Genomic DNA, 14256 nt, shown 5'->3' with positions numbered 1-14256 from the left:
TAAATTTAGCGGATAGCTTAAAATATCTGATTTGGATTATTTCATGTTTTTGGTACACACTACTAGACAATAATAAGAAATGTTAATAGCCTTGCCCTTTCGCTCCAAATGCCCTTCAAAAACAGTTACCTAGACACAAAATCCAGTATTATAAAATTACTTAAAGTAATGAAAACCTAAAAACGTACAAGAAATTTGTTTTAATCTGCGGTTGAACGAAAGCAGATGTTTTTCTTAACATTAGGGCCATAAAAGTAGTCTGGATGGGACATTACGTGGCCCACGAGCGTGTTATGGCTAACGAAATAGGTTTATATTCTATCATATTTCTATTATAATACCTACCTTAGTAAATTGTGAACTTGCTGATAAAATGCCGAGCAAGGAGTCCCAGGTCGAGGTTGCGGTAAGGTTATACATAACATTTTAGCTAAATATTTAGTTTTTGAAATTATCACGATAGAATAACTTGGAGTTTGGTCTTATGCTTGGTGTGTGGGAAAAGGTTTATACCTGTCAATAAGTTAAACTTATTATAAATTAAGCTTTTGCTTTCGGGAACGAAATTCTTGTTTTTTTTCATGGTATAATTCGTTTCGGTAAATTAGCAGATGGATCTTAGTGCTAAATATAAATAAAATTACCTAATACTTATTTTATTATTTTTGATATGATAGTAAATTCTTTATAAATGCCCTTCTTCTTCCTGCAAATTTTGCTGTGCCAGACATTGTCCATAATTGTCTTAATATTGTATTTCCACCACCTATATACATTAGGGATGCAATAAACACTTGAATACTTGCTATATTATAAAGTATATAAACATACAAAAACACTCAAATTACCTATAACCTTGGCCCTGATAAAGAACAAACAAGTAATTAACAAGACACCTACTTACTTACACGAGGTAGTAACTTAGCTAGCTACCTCAACTCGACCGCCGTCCCGCGGTATCCAATCAAAGTTTATTTGTATCTGCCCCAGATTCGAAAGATTCCCCGTACCGTACTACTTACGAATACTTATTTAGCATGCCAAAGATGTTCTCACTTTTACATCCTGGTGTCTTTGTTAGAGTATTCTGTGTTGAGTTGAGTGGAAAGTTTACTAATGCTTAGTAGATTTTTTTTTGTTTAACGAGAGGGAGTCTCAAACGGTAGTCGTTTATTTATTGTATCACGATATTTATTGTACATGATGACGTATTGATGATTGATTACTTAAATGAATTACTACTTAACTAACTTAACTTAGGTACCACCTAAAAACTAGGTTCATTAAACAAACTTGATAGAAGAGTTACTAAAGCTTTAAACCTTAGCAAAATATTTGTTTTGAAGGGGTAGAATCATAAAAAAAACAATTTCTTCCGCCTTGTGCAAGGCTAGAGGGAGTCTTAGACTCTTAGTAACTATAAACCACCCTGTTCCTACTCCTACTTTTCGTACCGGTAAGTCCTCTAGGTAGTCCGCAGCTCCGGATCAGGCGTCAACCCTACTAAGCCAACTCTACGACTAATTCATATCCAATTTTCCATAGCATTAGTAATGTAGCAAGCATTCTAGTTAATTTCAAACGTGACGCACTAACGTGTAATGATTTGACCAATTAGCGCTCTCGAAGTGCATTGCTGCAGCGCTAAATGTAGAGTGTTGCGCCAATCAGAGCTACGTGCGTTACGTGTTGGGTCACAAAATGATCTTTGGTGTGTGAATCGTGGTGTAATGTGCTTGTGTACGTGTGTAGAGTAAGCTTGGGTAATATTGTGTTTATTATATTTATATTTATATACTTATGTTATATTCTTTATGTTGTTATTAGTTTTGTGCTGGAGTTAAAGAAAAAAAAATGTTTCAGTATAGGTACACATTTTTTTGTGACTCGGGTTCGATTCCCAGATCAAGCAAAAGTGACCGTGTCTCTGTCTCTATATATCTCCAAAAGTGGTTTGTACTAAAAGATTGCAAAAACTGACAACAGTGTCTCACATTTAATCCAGAATCACACAACATTGTATCAGAGAAGATTCACAGAACAACGTGCTGAATAAACTACCAAAAATAACGAGATTATATTCCCCAAAGCAAGATACATTCTATACATATTTATTTCAAGGATCGCGTCTCTATTTCACGAATTTCATCGCAATCCAGTTTTGACGGTTATATTGAAATAAAATATAAACATAAGTCGCTATATTTCGCCACAATATTGCATTTCGTCGGGGCTCGGCGCCGTGTCGCGCGTGCAATTTCTATATTCATACTAACTACAAAGTTTGCTTGAGTATTATATTCACACATGTGCCTCCTTGTGTAGTGAAAGTATTGTAAAAATTTTGTTTTGGATTTTTGAAAATTGGATGGCGTCTAATAGTAATTGGAATGTCGTAAAGACCTGTAATCGCTACTCCAGTTCTCGAATGCTGTAGGTTTTATTGATTTACTAATAGAATTACTTGAACATAACGTCGCTATTTTTCATATCAAAACCTATTGCATTTCGTCGGGGCTCGGCGCCGTGTCGCGCGTGCAATTTCTATATTCATACCAACTACAAAGTTTGCTTGAGTATTATTTTCACACATGTGCCTCCTTGTCTAATGGAAGTGTTGTAGAAAATTACGTTTCTGGATTTTTGAAATATCATGTAATGTTCCCCTAATTGTGTAAAAACAAAAAATATGGTATCCGATCTTCCTTATTAAGTTGAGTAAATTACTGTTAATTAGCCAAGTTTTACAATACAATGGACTCTTTTATACAATGTGATAGGGTTGAGACTTCTAACCCGTTAAGGCTGAGTACTACATCTAATTTTATCGACAAAAGTCGGGGGTCGAAGGGGTCGAATCCCCTCCCCATAAAAATTATGGCTATTTTAATATTTTTTTTACTTTTTTTGATATAAAAGGTTGTATGCGTCGTAGAAACAAAAAAAAAACGACAAACGGTAGCTAATAACCTTGGCTAACTAATTCATTACATTTTTCATATGTTTGATAATGTTTTGGTGAGAAAAAAAAAATCATTTGTGAATTATTTTTACCGAAAAAATCACTATTTTTCAATATTTTCAATTAGGGGTTCAACCCCCCATATTACTTTTTTTGTCGATAAAATTAGATGTAGTACTCAGCCTTAACGGGTTAGAAGTCCCACCCCTATCACATTGTATAATAAGTACCAATTGCTTGACTCAGATTTAAGTCCACTATCTATTTATGAACATAAAAATGACGAAAAATAAAATGTGGTCCATAAAATTTTTCATTTTAATCCTGTACTAAATATAAGTTAGATCTCGTTACAAAAAATAACAATCCATTTTGTCCCAACAAAAATCCATTTAATCTAACTTTTAATACGTCCCGGTGCATGACAGCGTTACCTGCATTTTTGGTTGAATATTTTTCACAGATTAGTCATAGTTTGTCATTCACCGGATACTAAGAGGATTACATTTTGTCATCGTTTTTTAGAACATTGTTTTAATTAAGCCAAAATATGGCTTTTATTATTTTTGAAACATAGTTTTTGGTGGTGCATTTTTACGTAAATAAACTTCACTATGTTTGTTTAGTTTAGGAGGCCATTCACGCTAAGAAAGACTTCACATGTCTATGTATTAACTTGAAAATCTCAATATTAGTTGTTGTTCTTATGAAAGGACGTTCGAGTACGAAGAAAAACTACTCCGTTCCTACTCCTGCTTTGAGCCGGAATTCTGGTAACCCTTTAGGTTGTCCTCAGCTTCGGTTTGAGCTCTACTGGGCCACATCTGTTAAGGTTGGATTCTGAGATATCATAAGCATGCTATATTGTATGTATAAAATAACATCACACACATCACATCAACAGTGGTCACTGCTGACCAAAGCCTCTTCTCGCACGGAGAAGGTTTGAACATCAATCAACACGCTTCCTCAATGCGGGTTGGCGATTTTAAATGATGATTTCCTTCACCGTTTGTCAGTAATATCTAAATAATCTTAGAAAGTACATTTCACTCGGAAAACGTCGCATTGATACTTGCCATTGGTAGGTTCCGAACCTGAGGGTGCGCCCTCATGCATGAGGAGATGTTTAACCTTCGGGCCAACACGGCTGAAATAACACTATAGCCTAAAGCAATCTAACTACATAGGCAAGAATTAATATTAGTTCAATGTGATATCTAACTTCAAAGAAAATGGATTATCTCTTACAATAGCAGGTTCAATCCATGTGCGCATATAATATTGAGATAGCCTAAAATAACATTAAACCTTTGTTTATTTTTACTTGTTACATCTATTCCCATTTATAAAATAAATATTATACTTTTCTAGTCATAATTTAGTTCTGAACATTACTAATTTTTGATCATTGATTGAAGGCAATTTTCCATTTGATTGGATAAATAAAATAGATTTGTTCGACAAAGTCTACAGTATGTATAAATTTAAAAATGTTTGATTAATTTCAATTCACTGTTTATGCCCGTTTTTACCAACCTCTATTAAATTTAAAGAAACACATTACCGTACTCCTAAAGGTAATTTTTGTTTTCACGAAACTAAGAGTGACATCTATAAACAGTACAAGTAAGGGGTTAGTTTTTACTGCGACCAGCCACGTTAGACTTAAAATAATCACCAAGTTACTTGCCAACTGTAGGTTTATTGCAAAACTGTTTTAAAGAATAAGTAAGGTATATGTTTTATAGTAAGTATAGTGTGGCATAGTAGTTATAGTAATAATAGTCCAACTAGGACTATTATTTTTTTAAGTATTTCAAGTATAAGTATTCAAGTAAAATTAGTAAGGTCAAGTCTTCTAAGGAATTAACTAACGTTTTATTTAAATTTCTCTGTATTTGAGTCTGACTTATTAATCGTAATAGAATTAAGTATAAGCACGGCGTTGCCTAGACTTTCGTAGAAAGAAAGCCTTCTAAGATTCCAGTTAAGTACGGTTCGTAGAATAATTTCCTTTTTCAAATAGTTATATTCAAAGAATATCGTTATAATTCCATAAGCACACACATAACATTTGCTTGTATTTTAATGGACAGTAGTCGAGTCAAAATGAGTTGCTTTTATGACTACTTTGTCCGACTCAAGAACCAATCCCGAGATTTTTTGAATAGCAATAATACTTACGCTTATCTGGTTAAAACTCTATAAAAAATAATACAGAGAGAAGCACAAAGAAAATTCACCGTCAAAACCATACAAACAAACCGCAAAGTTAAAACACTCGATGTTTTTTCCAGATTAAATATGGCTGACAAGTTTCCCGCCAAGTTCTGAAAAGTTGCAACACATCAGTCGCCTGTCAAAATGTAGCGCGGGACCGTAGTGCTCGGCTATGACGTCATACGCTTGGGTCACGCTATTCCTGTATTCATGACCTCACCTTTAAAAAAATATTCTTTATGTAGGTATATGTTTTGAAACTGACATGGTCACTTGTAATATTATTAGAACTTAAAACGGGATATTTACAATGTCGGAAACTCTTAAAAACTAAAACATGGTAAATATCCTGTTTTAAGTTCTAATTATATTTTATGTGTACAAAAAAATAAATCTTATTTTTAAACGGTTTTATTTGACTTGATATATTTGTTTGTTATATAATTGTAAATTAACTCCTTCCTGACATTTTACGCTGTAAGAGACGCGCTTAATAGAAACCGCTGGAAGCAGATCACTGCCTCAAGCTTCCTTGTGCGAACTGCTAGGGAGTGGACCTCCTTGCCGGAGTCTGTGTTTCCTGATGGGTATAACCTGGGTGTCTTCAAAGCCCGAGTGAATAGGTTGCTTATGGGCAGACGTGCTCCATCGTAGGCCGCATCATCACTTACCATCAGGCGAGATAGCGGCCAAACGTCGACCATTAAATGTAAAAAAAAAACCGCACCAGATGCAATCCTGATGCTGACCACGACCCTCAGACATGAAGGAACGATCAGAGAGAGAGAGAGTGAGAGAGAGCAAGAGAGAGAAAGCTTTGTTAGTTTTATATAAAACAGGGTGCGGTGTGAAGTGGGGTTATTTTAAGCGTACTTACCAAGAGATTTCTCAACACGGACCAAACGTCTTTGTTTATTGAGGGCCTTTCAAAAGTTAATTAATTTTTCGCTACTTATCGTGGTTGCTGTACTTAATTACAGGCGCCTTTAATGTAAAGATGATCGTGATGAGGTAAAATTAATACGTACCTAGTACTCCGCTGATGGAAATTACGTGACAATAGGAGAGGTTTTGGATATCAATATATTTTCTTCTTAGCTCAGTCAAAGTCAAAGTCACACTTTTGACCGTCAAAGCAAATATTACAATATAAAGGAAACAAAGTGTCTGTCTGTCGGTCAGTCCTCTAGTTAAGCTATTTGCTCGTTCCAAAGTAGAGAAGAACGAGCAAGAAACTCTATAGGTTACTCTTTTTCAATCAGCTTTACAATACAATTTTATTCTTGGATACATTGTTTCGTAGGTTCAATTATTAACCAACTAAAAGCATATTAAAAGCGAGTTTTGTAACGTCATTAGTATTTATCCAAATTTTAATATCCAATGGTGATTCTGTTCTGATTTTTAGAAAATGCAGCTAACATGTCTTTACATAGCCGGTCAAGAAACAAAACCAACAATAAAAACACACATTCACACAAACAATGACGTAACACTACACAGGGAACCCTCCCCTGTATCATAAATATATAATAATTAATACATTTGTAACACAAATACGCTTCACTTGCGTGTCACAACACATTGGGCTTTAATGACGGTAGACATGGCACACATAACATTAACTTTTGACAATCAACCCAGATTTGTTCGCTTTTAGTTGGTTAAGCCCAGCGGTTTAGGGTTGGGTTGAGGAAAATTTATTTAAGATTTAATTGGGAGGTGAGGTACGGTCGATGAGGAAAATAAAAGTTTTAACGTTGTTCGAAAAACATTTTGTTTATGATGTTGTTTATGGGTGATGTGGTTGTGATTGGTTACAGATTTATACATTTTATGGTTATTAAATTGTGTTATTAAAAATAATTATTTATTTAGTAGAAAAAATATGCATAATTTTATAGCTTAAAATCAATTTCTTCTGTGGCAAAGAATGTGACTAAGCACGTCTTACATTGATCTGACAATGTGATCGGATCCTCTAGTGTAGGAGTCTAATTCCTGCATAAAGCATTTTTTTAATACAGCATATAAACTAGGATCTTTACAGTATGTAAAGACTGATAAAGGAAACCTTACCTTACCTTAAAGGCTGGTAGAGAATACCATTCGGCATTAAGCCCGCCTATGTTCGTTTAATACATAAAGTGTTAAATAAAAATTATACATAGAGCTATCGTAACTAAAAACTATTGAAAAATGTATTTCACATAAAATAAAGATCATAAAGACAAACAATAAAACTCGTAGTTTAGTCCGCCATTGCATGCTTAAACTTTGACTAAAGATATCACTTTTATAGTTTCGCATAATTTCATAAACTTGACAAGTTTAAACTCGATATAAGTGAAGATTTCCTTGAACGGAATTTATTTATTGTTTTTAATGGCGGTTAGCTTTGAGTTTTATAGTTTTTACTTATTTATTATCAGTCTTGTCTTCAAGTTGAATGTGTATAGAAGTGACGTAGCGAGCGGACTCTCGTCATATCTAATTAATCTAATTTACTTTATTGGACCATTTTATTTTATTTTAGCTAAAAATACAGCTCTCTTTTTAACACGCTTTTACAATCAAATATTTATAGTTAAAAGCACATACATAGTTAATATACTTGAGTGCAGAAATAGAGACATTTTCAACAGTCTATAATTTATTTTTTTACATTTTGCGCGCATTTATAAAAACGTGTTTTTCTAGTTTTTTTTAACTATTATTTTATTACATTATCTATCTAAATCAAGGACTTAATAGACTACCCTTTTCATTATCCTTAAATAACTAAATAAACAAAATATAAAAACAGAATAATGACCTAATAATCTACATCACAATCACAACTAAGACCACAATTTTAACAAAAATCCTCGTTTCTATCACCAACCACATGTGCTCAAGAGTTTAAAGAAACTAATCCTATACAGATCTGCTGCAATTTTGTGCCCTAAGATATCGTCAGATATCTCCAACACATATGGACACTGAGCTAATATTTGTGCTGCCGTGAACGTGCTCATGTAATACCTTTCTCTGTCCTACCTATTCGTGAAATTGAGCGGTATTCTGACACGAATTGCATTGCGCATATCATAGCAAAAGAAACCATAAAACTAAGAGTATTGAATTTGTATTTCAATTGGCTGTGTCTGTGTGAGAAAGCGTATAAGAACACGCCATTTTTTTAGCATTTAAGGGTTTTCTTATACCAAACAATTTTAAATCACAGAGTTTGTTGTAGTGTGTCAAAATGGAAACTTCGAAACGTTTTGTAACTGTTACCCAGTCTCTGTACTTACCAATCGTCGAGTCAACATTCCTTAAACCTATAGCGCAATTACAACATTTTTCTCTCTTTGTAATGCAATACCATTGTGATCGGCGAGTCTATTGCCAAAATTTGGACGTAATTTTGGGCTCCATACATTTACTCGTAAGGCCCCTCTTCTACGACGCTTTTTTGTAGTATCGCACATTCTCTAAAAGGGAAACAGCATTGCTGACTGTATCGATGCAGACGTGCGAAAGCATCACGAGTAGCTTAATTGAGTGTTTCAAAATCGAATCGAAAAATGTGGTTTTCAGCTGTTGCCATACTTCATATCCGACTTGAAATGTTAAATCCAAGATCGATTTATAATGTAACACTTTTTGAACTAATTGTTGAAGTAAATTTACATTTTCTCGCCAATGTTTATCTCAGTTTGTGCTGCGCTAATTAATTTCTCACGGAACGATATTAAAGTGTTGCTTAGAGTGCAGTGAATTGTTGAGAAGAGGAAGAGGAAAATACAAAATTATTTTTCATAAGTTATGCTATAGAATATATTGCTTCGTTAATACTGTTTTTGTCACGTATGAGATATTGGGTCGACAGAATATTTTTTAACATTTTTTCTCGAATTTTGATTAAATGCACTAGCATGGTGTCTGGTCTTTTTTTACTGAATTTGTTGTCCAGATTAAAGGCTTAAATGTTACTTACGCTTCTCCTTACTTAAAAACTTACTAATAACAGCTTATTTTTCACAATCATTAAGTAAAATATATTCACGAACTTCATAGAACAATTTATTATACTACTATAAAGAATCTTAAATTCCTATGTGGTCATTGCACTCCATATTTATTGATGTACATTATGCCCGTTACAGAAGGTCTATTATGTCGGGACAAGGCGATACTCTTCGATTTTTCTCGATGAATGAGATGGCTCTCAATGTCGTTCGCAAACGTGACGTCAATGATTGTTCAAACAATACATTGCAATTTATTGCTTCAGTATCGATTTAATGGTAACCAGAATTTCCGTGTTAAGTATAACTTGTAAGTAATTTAGTGACAATGGCTTACGGAAAGTAATGAACTTAATAATATCATGAGAATAAAAATCGCATTCAACATCGGGTCATTCAATGATCAGGCACATTTGTTTATTAAAATAGACAAGCAAGTCAAACTTACTAGTATAACAGATTTTATTGCATCTTTCATAAAAAATAAAACCAAATGATTAAAGTACAAAACGTACTAAACCCTTAAAGGAAGAACGGGAACCGCGCCATTCATATCTCATTATAACAATATCACAGAAAAACTAAATTAATCAACAAATTTTATATTCTAATTGATTTTCTCTCTCTCTCTCTTTCTGATCGTTCCATCATGTCTGAGGTTCGTGGTCAGCATCAGGGTTGCATTTGTAGCGGATGATCTGCTTCCAGCGGTTTCTGTCCAATTCACACAATACATTCTAAACAAAAACACACGCCAATCTCATTTATCAAGTATCACATTGAACTGTAAACCAGACACGTTCGGCTGAAATGGTCATAGAAACAAATGACACTATACATTGCCAAAACAGACCCCACGTAATGGCCAAACTGACATTTGTTCGTCCGTCGAAGGGTTGGGCTAAATAAATGACATTAGGACTAGATTTAGAAATAAAATATTTCGTTCGTCCCATAAAATGTTATGAATAGCAGATGGGTAGGACTTCATAAATATTGATGGGAAATTGAATGGTTGAATGAAAATGTAGACGTTTTGGTGAAATTGTTTTTGGTAACAAGCTTACTTCTTATCTTAGGCTTTGACTTGACTGAACTTGACTACTGATTGAGGGCTTGACTGCCAGTTGCCGCGCAACGTGTAGTGGGATCGATTACCGCGCGGAGCAACTCTTTGTGTGATGCACAAATTGTTGTTTCGGGTCTGGATGAGATGTGTATGTGAACTTGTATTTTTTGTAAACACACCCACGACACAGGAGAAAATCCAAGTATGGGGCAAGGCAAAACGTTAAATAAAAATTACAACTATATAACCTTGGCACCGCTGCCCTGGGAAATATAGTAAGTAGTCTGTATGACTCTATGACTGCCTCGTTGGTCGAGCGATCGCAATGGCAAGAAGTCTTGGGTTCGATTTTCGAGTCTGAAAAAGTAATACTGGATTTTTATTCGGTTTTTCAAAAAAAAAAAAAAATCAGTAGTAGCTCAGAGTCTAGAATTGTGTCTAGTATATGGCAAAAGGTCAACCCCTTGTTACATGGGACTTATAACTCGAATGGTGAAAAGTGGGTGCACATTGTACAGTGGCATTACTTGCCGGAATGTGCGCCTTCGCCTACCCCTTCGGGGGTAAAAGGCGTGACGATATATATAAATAAATAAATAGTCTATATGCAACATTTCCAGTTGTTGTTTCGATATTATCAATGAAATTTTACATTTAGATAAAAAACAAAACTGTTTCAGGAAATTTTCCAAAAAATATTCACGAGCGCAAAAATTATTTTCCCCAGTAAAAAATATATTAACAAGTTTTCTTTGCGATAAAATATCATTTTACTTTCTTTCGTCTATTTTCTTCAAGTTCTTTAGATGTATTTTAATTTCCATTTTTATTGATACCGTACCTACTTAAATTGTGTTTTGGGTCGACCGAATAACTGATCAACTTTTCCAAAGTTATCAGATGTCACCACAAATAATAAGGATGTTTTTTGGTTTAATGTTTTTTTTAAACTCCGCACCTGTTATATGTAAATAGCATTATATAAAAAAGTTTTCGTATATATTAAGTCATTGTTCTCTTGAGACTAATAATATTTTTTGAAGTAAATAAAGTTATAGTTAGTTTAGCGGGGTTACTATAGCGGGGTTTGAGACGCCCGCTTCTCGTGCGTGAGAGTGCAGGTTCGAAACATACCAACGGCAAGTACCAATGTCACTTTTTCCGACTCATACGTATTTCCTTAGATTATTAAGACGCCACTGACAAACGGTAAAGGAAAACATCGTAAGGATACCTAGGCTTATAATTTCTAATTATAAATTTGAAATCGCCAATCCACATTGAGGAAGCGTGGTGATTAATGATCAAACCTTCTTCGTGTAAAAAGAAACCTTTGGTCAGTTGTGGCCACTTATAAGCTATTAAAGTAAGTAAAGTGAACCTATAGTTGTTGGCTACTGAATCTAAAATTTAATCTTAATTTTCGTACTTATAAAAATTATTATCTTACAAAACAATGTTTCAAATATTTTTTAATTTAGATACTATTTATAATAAAGTTAAATGAAACTTTATTAATAAAAATTGACCTTTTATTACAGCATGAATATTGTGAACATTACGTAATTTAGTCTAATAAAATATGACCTTTAGACAAAAACTAATATTCACGCTCATGTTGTCTCATTGGAAGAATAGTTACGACTATTGCGGCGTCACAAGACCTAGATTCTATTTTCAATACTGGAAAAATATTTTTAAAAGCACTAAAGAATTTTGCTATAACCTACATGTGACTATGACGATTACTGATGTAGAATTGGTGTTATATAAAATCTTTATGTGCATTTTTTGACCCTTTTAGGGATTAAAAAGGTTTAATATATTAAAACTGATATCTAGAAAAATAAGGTAATTTAAAAAACTAAAAAACCCGACTGCGGTTCTTTATAATATTAAAATGAAAAAACCCTAAAACAAGAAAGTCATCGTAAAATTTAAGCAGTCGGGACCCATTCTAGAAAACTAAGAGGGCACATACGGCTTGCTTTCTTGAATGGGTCCCGACTGCTTAAATTTTACGATGACTTTCTTGTTTTAGGGTTTTTTCATTTTAATATTATAAAGAACCGCAGTCGGGTTTTTTAGTTTTTTAAATTACCTTATTTTATTTAATTTTTTTTTTTTTTTATTTTTTTTTATTTTGATATATCTAATGTCACTCTCACAGTAAATACGAATCAAACGACCCCTATCAAGCGGAAATCCATCGAGTCGTTCAAGCTAGAGAATGAAAAATATTCGAATTTGGCGCCAAAAATCCGCCATTTTGTTTTTTTATTATTTTGATATATCCAGTGTCACTCTCACAGTAAATACGAATCTAACGACACCTCTCAAGTCAAAATCCATCAAGCCGTTTAGGCTAGAGAGTGAGAAATATTCGAATTTGGCGCCAAAAATCCGCCATTTTGTTTTTTTACTATTTTGATATATCCAGTGTCACTCTCACAGTAAATACGAATCTAACAACACCTCTCAAGTCAAAATCCATCAAGCCGTTTAGGCTGCAGAGCGTGCCAAACAATTATACATACATACATACATACATACATACATACATACACTCGAAAAACATAACCCTCCTTCTGGCGCAGTCGGGTAAAAAAAGCTATTCAACTAATATTCAAGCTTATAAACGAAGTCAGAGTGTTAACAGAGATTAGAAGTGATTTATTATTTTAAAACGTGACATCATTTTCGGGGACAGCGACCAAGTCACTTTTTAAGTGCATTATTCAAGATTAAAGGATTATTTGCGTTAAAAAGTTATTTAAAACTATTTTAATAATACTCACTGAAAGCTATAAGAGATTACTTTTGTGAGAGTAGTTGACCGTAACTAAATTTCTTTTGGATATCTTGTGAGCTGCAGAATAACGATAACTGTAATGCTATTGAAGTGATTAATCAATTTTAAAGTGCTGGGTACAAGTTAGTGATGACTGGGTCATTAGTCGTGAAACATTTTATATTTTTGACAAATTTAGCTCATAAAAATTAGGTCACAGGTTTGGTTTGGTGAAAGGACTACAAATACAACAAAATTAGGACATAAAATATATACATTGTTATAAAAATATTGTCGTCACCCATAGCCTGTGACAGCCTACCGGACTAATAGAAATCTTCTATATAGGGAGGCGGTTGACCTGGAGACTGAAATTAAAGAAGTTTCAGGTTTATCAGGATAAAATGGAGTGCAAAAGGACGCGCGGAAGATCGCCGTTGTGATAGGCTGATTAAGTAAAGGCCACTTTGAGCATGCCTTTTGTATGAGTGCACCAAAATATCAGCAAGTTGGGAGAAATGGTTGGACATTGTGAGGTGGACTATAGCAATTAATTCAGACTCATCATAATAACTACGACGTCTATGTGAAGAGTGATACGGTTGAGAGAAGAGGTTTATCAGAGAATGCTGCTGAAGGGTCTCTATTAATTGTGCAAAACAAATACATATAAGCCACAATCTGTAGTCAAAGTTTAATTTCAGTCCTATGGTAACAAATACTCACTCTCGCCTCACCCAAGGCGGGAGAGGTCATTGGATAATTTTACGCCCTTAAAATTGGTAACAAAGACGTGGTAATATTTTAACTAAAGAGAAAATTTGATCAAATTCCGCTAAGTGTATAAATATTTTTGCTAAAGATGGTTGTACAAGAAATTATGACAGGTTTCGGGCTTCAGTCAGTATTTACATAATAATCAAAAGTTTATACTGAATACAGATCCAAGCTTCGGTATTCTTTGACTTAATTTAAATAAAGATGAAAGATAAATTCTCGCTCTTATATTTCTAGTTAATCTTCGTATCGTTTTGAGTTAACAAAAGTTCCTTTAGTAAAAAATTCTGTATAACTAACGTTTTGACCTTTGAATTTGTTCCTAATTGTCTTTTTTCTTATTTGCATAATATCTTTTATTAATTAGTGAGTGTTAAGTCCAGTTTTCTTAATGGCCGCTGTGAGAGTTTTTATTGGGTAA

Source organism: Spodoptera frugiperda, chromosome 30 (assembly GCF_023101765.2).
Source record: "Spodoptera frugiperda isolate SF20-4 chromosome 30, AGI-APGP_CSIRO_Sfru_2.0, whole genome shotgun sequence".
NCBI lineage: Eukaryota > Metazoa > Arthropoda > Insecta > Lepidoptera > Noctuidae > Spodoptera > Spodoptera frugiperda.
The sequence above is the reverse complement of the archived record's forward strand: the minus strand, read 5'-3'. Positions refer to the sequence as shown.